The sequence below is a fragment of the Ascaphus truei genome, unplaced genomic scaffold, assembly GCF_040206685.1.
Source record: "Ascaphus truei isolate aAscTru1 unplaced genomic scaffold, aAscTru1.hap1 HAP1_SCAFFOLD_120, whole genome shotgun sequence".
NCBI classification, from domain to species: domain Eukaryota; kingdom Metazoa; phylum Chordata; class Amphibia; order Anura; family Ascaphidae; genus Ascaphus; species Ascaphus truei.
In genome coordinates, this window is record NW_027454070.1 from 294,505 (window position 1) to 305,029 (window position 10,525).

Consider the following 10,525-nt stretch of genomic DNA (forward strand, 5'->3'; position numbering starts at 1 on the left):
AGCAATGTATTGTGCTTTGCTTTACACACTATTCTACAGTCAAGAGATGAGAATTCATCAAGTTTAATAAGCAAAAACACTGTATAAGTCGAATTTCAGCATTTTTGTGTGACCGGGAAAACCACAGTCACAAGACGAGATGCAGTTCCATAGAAACTTGCCATTTTACCGCTGAACCTAAAAATGGGTAGAAAGTACTTTTTCTCCCTTCCTGTTAATGCCACAGACTTCGCCTTTACAGGGCACACGTTTTCTATCTTCCCCGCTTCAGCCCATGAAATATTGAGCTTCAAATGTGTTGTTAACATTGTGTAAAAAAGTTGCTCACAGCTGTTCTAGGAACACATTGTGAAATCGCGTATATCTTTGCTTCTACACATAGCAATGTATTGTGCTTTGCTTTACACACTATTCTACAGTCAAGAGATGAGAATTCATCAAGTTTAATAAGCAAAAACACTGTATAAGTCGAATTTCAGCATTTTTGTGTGACCGGGAAAACCACAGTCACAAGACGAGATGCAGTTCCATAGAAACTTGCCATTTTACCGCTGAACCTAAAAATGGGTAGAAAGTACTTTTTCTCCCTTCCTGTTAATGCCACAGACTTCGCCTTTACAGGGCACACGTTTTCTATCTTCCCCGCTTCAGCCCATGAAATATTGAGCTTCAAATGTGTTGTTAACATTGTGTAAAAAAGTTGCTCACAGCTGTTCTAGGAACACATTGTGAAATCGCGTATATCTTTGCTTCTACACATAGCAATGTATTGTGCTTTGCTTTACACACTATTCTACAGTCAAGAGGAGAGAATTCATCAAGTTTAATAAGCAAAAACACTGTATAGGTCGAATTTCAGCATTTTTGTGTGACCGGGAAAACCACAGTCACAAGCCGAGATGCAGTTCCATAGAAACTTGCCATTTTACCGCTGAACCTAAAAATGGGTAGAAAGTACTTTTTCTCCCTTCCTGTTAATGCCACAGACTTCTCCTTTACAGGGCACACGTTTTCTATCTTCCCCGCTTCAGCCCATGAAATATTGAGCTTCAAATGTGTTGTTAACGTGGTGTAAAAAAGTTGCTCACAGCTGTTCTAGGAACACATTGTGAAATCGCGTATATCTTTGCTTCTACACATAGCAATGTATTGTGCTTTGCTTTACACACTATTCTACAGTCAAGAGATGAGAATTCATCAAGTTTAATAAGCAAAAACACTGTATAAGTCGAATTTCAGCATTTTTGTGTGACCGGGAAAACCACAGTCACAAGACGAGATGCAGTTCCATAGAAACTTGCCATTTTACCGCTGAACCTAAAAATGGGTAGAAAGTACTTTTTCTCCCTTCCTGTTAATGCCACAGACTTCGCCTTTACAGGGCACACGTTTTCTATCTTCCCCGCTTCAGCCCATGAAATATTGAGCTTCAAATGTGTTGTTAACATTGTGTAAAAAAGTTGCTCACAGCTGTTCTAGGAACACATTGTGAAATCGCGTATATCTTTGCTTCTACACATAGCAATGTATTGTGCTTTGCTTTACACACTATTCTACAGTCAAGAGATGAGAATTCATCAAGTTTAATAAGCAAAAACACTGTATAAGTCGAATTTCAGCATTTTTGTGTGACCGGGAAAACCACAGTCACAAGACGAGATGCAGTTCCATAGAAACTTGCCATTTTACCGCTGAACCTAAAAATGGGTAGAAAGTACTTTTTCTCCCTTCCTGTTAATGCCACAGACTTCGCCTTTACAGGGCACACGTTTTCTATCTTCCCCGCTTCAGCCCATGAAATATTGAGCTTCAAATGTGTTGTTAACATTGTGTAAAAAAGTTGCTCACAGCTGTTCTAGGAACACATTGTGAAATCGCGTATATCTTTGCTTCTACACATAGCAATGTATTGTGCTTTGCTTTACACACTATTCTACAGTCAAGAGGAGAGAATTCATCAAGTTTAATAAGCAAAAACACTGTATAGGTCGAATTTCAGCATTTTTGTGTGACCGGGAAAACCACAGTCACAAGCCGAGATGCAGTTCCATAGAAACTTGCCATTTTACCGCTGAACCTAAAAATGGGTAGAAAGTACTTTTTCTCCCTTCCTGTTAATGCCACAGACTTCGCCTTTACAGGGCACACGTTTTCTATCTTCCCCGCTTCAGCCCATGAAATATTGAGCTTCAAATGTGTTGTTAACGTGGTGTAAAAAAGTTGCTCACAGCTGTTCTAGGAACACATTGTGAAATCGCGTATATCTTTGCTTCTACACATAGGAATGTATTGTGCTTTGCTTTACACACTATTCTACAGTCAAGAGGAGAGAATTCATCAAGTTTAATAAGCAAAAACACTGTATAAGTCGAATTTCAGCATTTTTGTGTGACCGGGAAAACCACAGTCACAAGCCGAGATGCAGTTCCATAGAAACTTGCCATTTTACCGCTGAACCTAAAAATGGGTAGAAAGTACTTTTTCTCCCTTCCTGTTAATGCCACAGACTTCGCCTTTACAGGGCACACGTTTTCTATCTTCCCCGCTTCAGCCCATGAAATATTGAGCTTCAAATGTGTTGTTAACATTGTGTAAAAAAAAGTTGCTCACAGCTGTTCTAGGAACACATTGTGAAATCGCATATATCTTTGCTTCTACAAATAGCAATGTATTGTGCTTTGCTTTACACACTATTCTACAGTCAAGAGATGAGAATTCATCAAGTTTAATAAGCAAAAACACTGTATAAGTCGAATTTCAGCATTTTTGTGTGACCGGGAAAACCACAGTCACAAGCCGAGATGCAGTTCCATAGAAACTTGCCATTTTACCGCTGAACCTAAAAATGGGTAGAAAGTACTTTTTCTCCCTTCCTGTTAATGCCACAGACTTCTCCTTTACAGGGCACACGTTTTCTATCTTCCCCGCTTCAGCCCATGAAATATTGAGCTTCAAATGTGTTGTTAACGTGGTGTAAAAAAGTTGCTCACAGCTGTTCTAGGAACACATTGTGAAATCGCGTATATCTTTGCTTCTACACATAGCAATGTATTGTGCTTTGCTTTACACACTATTCTACAGTCAAGAGATGAGAATTCATCAAGTTTAATAAGCAAAAACACTGTATAAGTCGAATTTCAGCATTTTTGTGTGACCGGGAAAACCACAGTCACAAGACGAGATGCAGTTCCATAGAAACTTGCCATTTTACCGCTGAACCTAAAAATGGGTAGAAAGTACTTTTTCTCCCTTCCTGTTAATGCCACAGACTTCGCCTTTACAGGGCACACGTTTTCTATCTTCCCCGCTTCAGCCCATGAAATATTGAGCTTCAAATGTGTTGTTAACATTGTGTAAAAAAGTTGCTCACAGCTGTTCTAGGAACACATTGTGAAATCGCGTATATCTTTGCTTCTACACATAGCAATGTATTGTGCTTTGCTTTACACACTATTCTACAGTCAAGAGATGAGAATTCATCAAGTTTAATATGCAAAAACACTGTATAAGTCGAATTTCAGCATTTTTGTGTGACCGGGAAAACCACAGTCACAAGACGAGATGCAGTTCCATAGAAACTTGCCATTTTACCGCTGAACCTAAAAATGGGTAGAAAGTACTTTTTCTCCCTTCCTGTTAATGCCACAGACTTCGCCTTTACAGGGCACACGTTTTCTATCTTCCCCGCTTCAGCCCATGAAATATTGAGCTTCAAATGTGTTGTTAACATTGTGTAAAAAAGTTGCTCACAGCTGTTCTAGGAACACATTGTGAAATCGCGTATATCTTTGCTTCTACACATAGCAATGTATTGTGCTTTGCTTTACACACTATTCTACAGTCAAGAGGAGAGAATTCATCAAGTTTAATAAGCAAAAACACTGTATAGGTCGAATTTCAGCATTTTTGTGTGACCGGGAAAACCACAGTCACAAGCCGAGATGCAGTTCCATAGAAACTTGCCATTTTACCGCTGAACCTAAAAATGGGTAGAAAGTACTTTTTCTCCCTTCCTGTTAATGCCACAGACTTCGCCTTTACAGGGCACACGTTTTCTATCTTCCCCGCTTCAGCCCATGAAATATTGAGCTTCAAATGTGTTGTTAACGTGGTTTAAAAAAGTTGCTCACAGCTGTTCTAGGAACACATTGTGAAATCGCGTATATCTTTGCTTCTACACATAGGAATGTATTGTGCTTTGCTTTACACACTATTCTACAGTCAAGAGGAGAGAATTCATCAAGTTTAATAAGCAAAAACACTGTATAAGTCGAATTTCAGCATTTTTGTGTGACCGGGAAAACCACAGTCACAAGCCGAGATGCAGTTCCATAGAAACTTGCCATTTTACCGCTGAACCTAAAAATGGGTAGAAAGTACTTTTTCTCCCTTCCTGTTAATGCCACAGACTTCGCCTTTACAGGGCACACGTTTTCTATCTTCCCCGCTTCAGCCCATGAAATATTGAGCTTCAAATGTGTTGTTAACATTGTGTAAAAAAAAGTTGCTCACAGCTGTTCTAGGAACACATTGTGAAATCGCGTATATCTTTGCTTCTACACATAGCAATGTATTGTGCTTTGCTTTACACACTATTCTACAGTCAAGAGGAGAGAATTCATCAAGTTTAATAAGCAAAAACACTGTATAGGTCGAATTTCAGCATTTTTGTGTGACCGAAAAAACCACAGTCACAAGCCGAGATGCAGTTCCATAGAAACTTGCCATTTTACCGCTGAACCTAAAAATGGGTAGAAAGTACTTTTTCTCCCTTCCTGTTAATGCCACAGACTTCGCCTTTACAGGGCACACGTTTTCTATCTTCCCCGCTTCAGCCCATGAAATATTGAGCTTCAAATGTGTTGTTAACATTGTGTAAAAAAGTTGCTCACAGCTGTTCTAGGAACACATTGTGAAATCGCGTATATCTTTGCTTCTACACATAGCAATGTATTGTGCTTTGCTTTACACACTATTCTACAGTCAAGAGGAGAGAATTCATCAAGTTTAATAAGCAAAAACACTGTATAAGTCGAATTTCAGCATTTTTGTGTGACCGGGAAAACCACAGTCACAAGCCGAGATGCAGTTCCATAGAAACTTGCCATTTTACCGCTGAACCTAAAAATGGGTAGAAAGTACTTTTTCTCCCTTCCTGTTAATGCCACAGACTTCGCCTTTACAGGGCACACGTTTTCTATCTTCCCCGCTTCAGCCCATGAAATATTGAGCTTCAAATATGTTGTTAACATTGTGTAAAAAAGTTGCTCACAGCTGTTCTAGGAACACATTGTGAAATCGCGTATATCTTTGCTTCTACACATAGCAATGTATTGTGCTTTGCTTTACACACTATTCTACAGTCAAGAGGAGAGAATTCATCAAGTTTAATAAGCAAAAACACTGTATAGGTCGAATTTCAGCATTTTTGTGTGACCGAAAAAACCACAGTCACAAGCCGAGATGCAGTTCCATAGAAACTTGCCATTTTACCGCTGAACCTAAAAATGGGTAGAAAGTACTTTTTCTCCCTTCCTGTTAATGCCACAGACTTCGCCTTTACAGGGCACACGTTTTCTATCTTCCCCGCTTCAGCCCATGAAATATTGAGCTTCAAATATGTTGTTAACATTGTGTAAAAAAGTTGCTCACAGCTGTTCTAGGAACACATTGTGAAATCGCGTATATCTTTGCTTCTACACATAGCAATGTATTGTGCTTTGCTTTACACACTATTCTACAGTCAAGAGATGAGAATTCATCAAGTTTAATAAGCAAAAACACTGTATAAGTCGAATTTCAGCATTTTTGTGTGACCGGGAAAACCACAGTCACAAGACGAGATGCAGTTCCATAGAAACTTGCCATTTTACTGCTGAACCTAAAAATGGGTAGAAAGTACTTTTTCTCCCTTCCTGTTAATGCCACAGACTTCGCCTTTACAGGGCACACGTTTTCTATCTTCCCCGCTTCAGCCCATGAAATATTGAGCTTCAAATGTGTTGTTAACGTGGTGTAAAAAAGTTGCTCACAGCTGTTCTAGGATCACATTGTGAAATCGCATATATCTTTGCTTCTACAAATAGCAATGTATTGTGCTTTGCTTTACACACTATTCTACAGTCAAGAGGAGAGAATTCATCAAGTTTAATAAGCAAAAACACTGTATAAGTCGAATTTCAGCATTTTTGTGTGACCGGGAAAACCACAGTCACAAGCCGAGATGCAGTTCCATAGAAACTTGCCATTTTACCGCTGAACCTAAAAATGGGTAGAAAGTACTTTTTCTCCCTTCCTGTTAATGCCACAGACTTCGCCTTTACAGGGCACACGTTTTCTATCTTCCCCGCTTCAGCCCATGAAATATTGAGCTTCAAATGTGTTGTTAACATTGTGTAAAAAAAAGTTGCTCACAGCTGTTCTAGGAACACATTGTGAAATCGCATATATCTTTGCTTCTACAAATAGCAATGTATTGTGCTTTGCTTTACACACTATTCTACAGTCAAGAGATGAGAATTCATCAAGTTTAATAAGCAAAAACACTGTATAAGTCGAATTTCAGCATTTTTGTGTGACCGGGAAAACCACAGTCACAAGCCGAGATGCAGTTCCATAGAAACTTGCCATTTTACCGCTGAACCTAAAAATGGGTAGAAAGTACTTTTTCTCCCTTCCTGTTAATGCCACAGACTTCTCCTTTACAGGGCACACGTTTTCTATCTTCCCCGCTTCAGCCCATGAAATATTGAGCTTCAAATGTGTTGTTAACGTGGTGTAAAAAAGTTGCTCACAGCTGTTCTAGGAACACATTGTGAAATCGCGTATATCTTTGCTTCTACACATAGCAATGTATTGTGCTTTGCTTTACACACTATTCTACAGTCAAGAGATGAGAATTCATCAAGTTTAATAAGCAAAAACACTGTATAAGTCGAATTTCAGCATTTTTGTGTGACCGGGAAAACCACAGTCACAAGACGAGATGCAGTTCCATAGAAACTTGCCATTTTACCGCTGAACCTAAAAATGGGTAGAAAGTACTTTTTCTCCCTTCCTGTTAATGCCACAGACTTCGCCTTTACAGGGCACACGTTTTCTATCTTCCCCGCTTCAGCCCATGAAATATTGAGCTTCAAATGTGTTGTTAACATTGTGTAAAAAAGTTGCTCACAGCTGTTCTAGGAACACATTGTGAAATCGCGTATATCTTTGCTTCAACACATAGCAATGTATTGTGCTTTGCTTTACACACTATTCTACAGTCAAGAGATGAGAATTCATCAAGTTTAATAAGCAAAAACACTGTATAAGTCGAATTTCAGCATTTTTGTGTGACCGGGAAAACCACAGTCACAAGACGAGATGCAGTTCCATAGAAACTTGCCATTTTACCGCTGAACCTAAAAATGGGTAGAAAGTACTTTTTCTCCCTTCCTGTTAATGCCACAGACTTCGCCTTTACAGGGCACACGTTTTCTATCTTCCCCGCTTCAGCCCATGAAATATTGAGCTTCAAATGTGTTGTTAACATTGTGTAAAAAAGTTGCTCACAGCTGTTCTAGGAACACATTGTGAAATCGCGTATATCTTTGCTTCTACACATAGCAATGTATTGTGCTTTGCTTTACACACTATTCTACAGTCAAGAGGAGAGAATTCATCAAGTTTAATAAGCAAAAACACTGTATAGGTCGAATTTCAGCATTTTTGTGTGACCGGGAAAACCACAGTCACAAGCCGAGATGCAGTTCCATAGAAACTTGCCATTTTACCGCTGAACCTAAAAATGGGTAGAAAGTACTTTTTCTCCCTTCCTGTTAATGCCACAGACTTCGCCTTTACAGGGCACACGTTTTCTATCTTCCCCGCTTCAGCCCATGAAATATTGAGCTTCAAATGTGTTGTTAACGTGGTTTAAAAAAGTTGCTCACAGCTGTTCTAGGAACACATTGTGAAATCGCGTATATCTTTGCTTCTACACATAGGAATGTATTGTGCTTTGCTTTACACACTATTCTACAGTCAAGAGGAGAGAATTCATCAAGTTTAATAAGCAAAAACACTGTATAAGTCGAATTTCAGCATTTTTGTGTGACCGGGAAAACCACAGTCACAAGCCGAGATGCAGTTCCATAGAAACTTGCCATTTTACCGCTGAACCTAAAAATGGGTAGAAAGTACTTTTTCTCCCTTCCTGTTAATGCCACAGACTTCGCCTTTACAGGGCACACGTTTTCTATCTTCCCCGCTTCAGCCCATGAAATATTGAGCTTCAAATGTGTTGTTAACATTGTGTAAAAAAAAGTTGCTCACAGCTGTTCTAGGAACACATTGTGAAATCGCGTATATCTTTGCTTCTACACATAGCAATGTATTGTGCTTTGCTTTACACACTATTCTACAGTCAAGAGGAGAGAATTCATCAAGTTTAATAAGCAAAAACACTGTATAGGTCGAATTTCAGCATTTTTGTGTGACCGAAAAAACCACAGTCACAAGCCGAGATGCAGTTCCATAGAAACTTGCCATTTTACCGCTGAACCTAAAAATGGGTAGAAAGTACTTTTTCTCCCTTCCTGTTAATGCCACAGACTTCGCCTTTACAGGGCACACGTTTTCTATCTTCCCCGCTTCAGCCCATGAAATATTGAGCTTCAAATGTGTTGTTAACATTGTGTAAAAAAGTTGCTCACAGCTGTTCTAGGAACACATTGTGAAATCGCGTATATCTTTGCTTCTACACATAGCAATGTATTGTGCTTTGCTTTACACACTATTCTACAGTCAAGAGGAGAGAATTCATCAAGTTTAATAAGCAAAAACACTGTATAAGTCGAATTTCAGCATTTTTGTGTGACCGGGAAAACCACAGTCACAAGCCGAGATGCAGTTCCATAGAAACTTGCCATTTTACCGCTGAACCTAAAAATGGGTAGAAAGTACTTTTTCTCCCTTCCTGTTAATGCCACAGACTTCGCCTTTACAGGGCACACGTTTTCTATCTTCCCCGCTTCAGCCCATGAAATATTGAGCTTCAAATATGTTGTTAACATTGTGTAAAAAAGTTGCTCACAGCTGTTCTAGGAACACATTGTGAAATCGCGTATATCTTTGCTTCTACACATAGCAATGTATTGTGCTTTGCTTTACACACTATTCTACAGTCAAGAGGAGAGAATTCATCAAGTTTAATAAGCAAAAACACTGTATAAGTCGAATTTCAGCATTTTTGTGTGACCGGGAAAACCACAGTCACAAGCCGAGATGCAGTTCCATAGAAACTTGCCATTTTACCGCTGAACCTAAAAATGGGTAGAAAGTACTTTTTCTCCCTTCCTGTTAATGCCACAGACTTCGCCTTTACAGGGCACACGTTTTCTATCTTCCCCGCTTCAGCCCATGAAATATTGAGCTTCAAATGTGTTGTTAACATTGTGTAAAAAAGTTGCTCACAGCTGTTCTAGGAACACATTGTGAAATCGCGTATATCTTTGCTTCTACACATAGCAATGTATTGTGCTTTGCTTTACACACTATTCTACAGTCAAGAGGAGAGAATTCATCAAGTTTAATAAGCAAAAACACTGTATAAGTCGAATTTCAGCATTTTTGTGTGACCGGGAAAACCACAGTCACAAGCCCGAGATGCAGTTCCATAGAAACTTGCCATTTTACCGCTGAACCTAAAAATGGGTAGAAAGTACTTTTTCTCCCTTCCTGTTAATGCCACAGACTTCGCCTTTACAGGGCACACGTTTTCTATCTTCCCCGCTTCAGCCCATGAAATATTGAGCTTCAAATGTGTTGTTAACATCGTGTAAAAAAGTTGCTCACAGCTGTTCTAGGAACACATTGTGAAATCGCGTATATCTTTGCTTCTACACATAGCAATGTATTGTGCTTTGCTTTACACACTATTCTACAGTCAAGAGGAGAGAATTCATCAAGTTTAATAAGCAAAAACACTGTATAGGTCGAATTTCAGCATTTTTGTGTGACCGAAAAAACCACAGTCACAAGCCGAGATGCAGTTCCATAGAAACTTGCCATTTTACCGCTGAACCTAAAAATGGGTAGAAAGTACTTTTTCTCCCTTCCTGTTAATGCCACAGACTTCGCCTTTACAGGGCACACGTTTTCTATCTTCCCCGCTTCAGCCCATGAAATATTGAGCTTCAAATATGTTGTTAACATTGTGTAAAAAAGTTGCTCACAGCTGTTCTAGGAACACATTGTGAAATCGCGTATATCTTTGCTTCTACACATAGCAATGTATTGTGCTTTGCTTTACACACTATTCTACAGTCAAGAGATGAGAATTCATCAAGTTTAATAAGCAAAAACACTGTATAAGTCGAATTTCAGCATTTTTGTGTGACCGGGAAAACCACAGTCACAAGACGAGATGCAGTTCCATAGAAACTTGCCATTTTACCGCTGAACCTAAAAATGGGTAGAAAGTACTTTTTCTCCCTTCCTGTTAATGCCACAGACTTCGCCTTTACAGGGCACACGTTTTCTA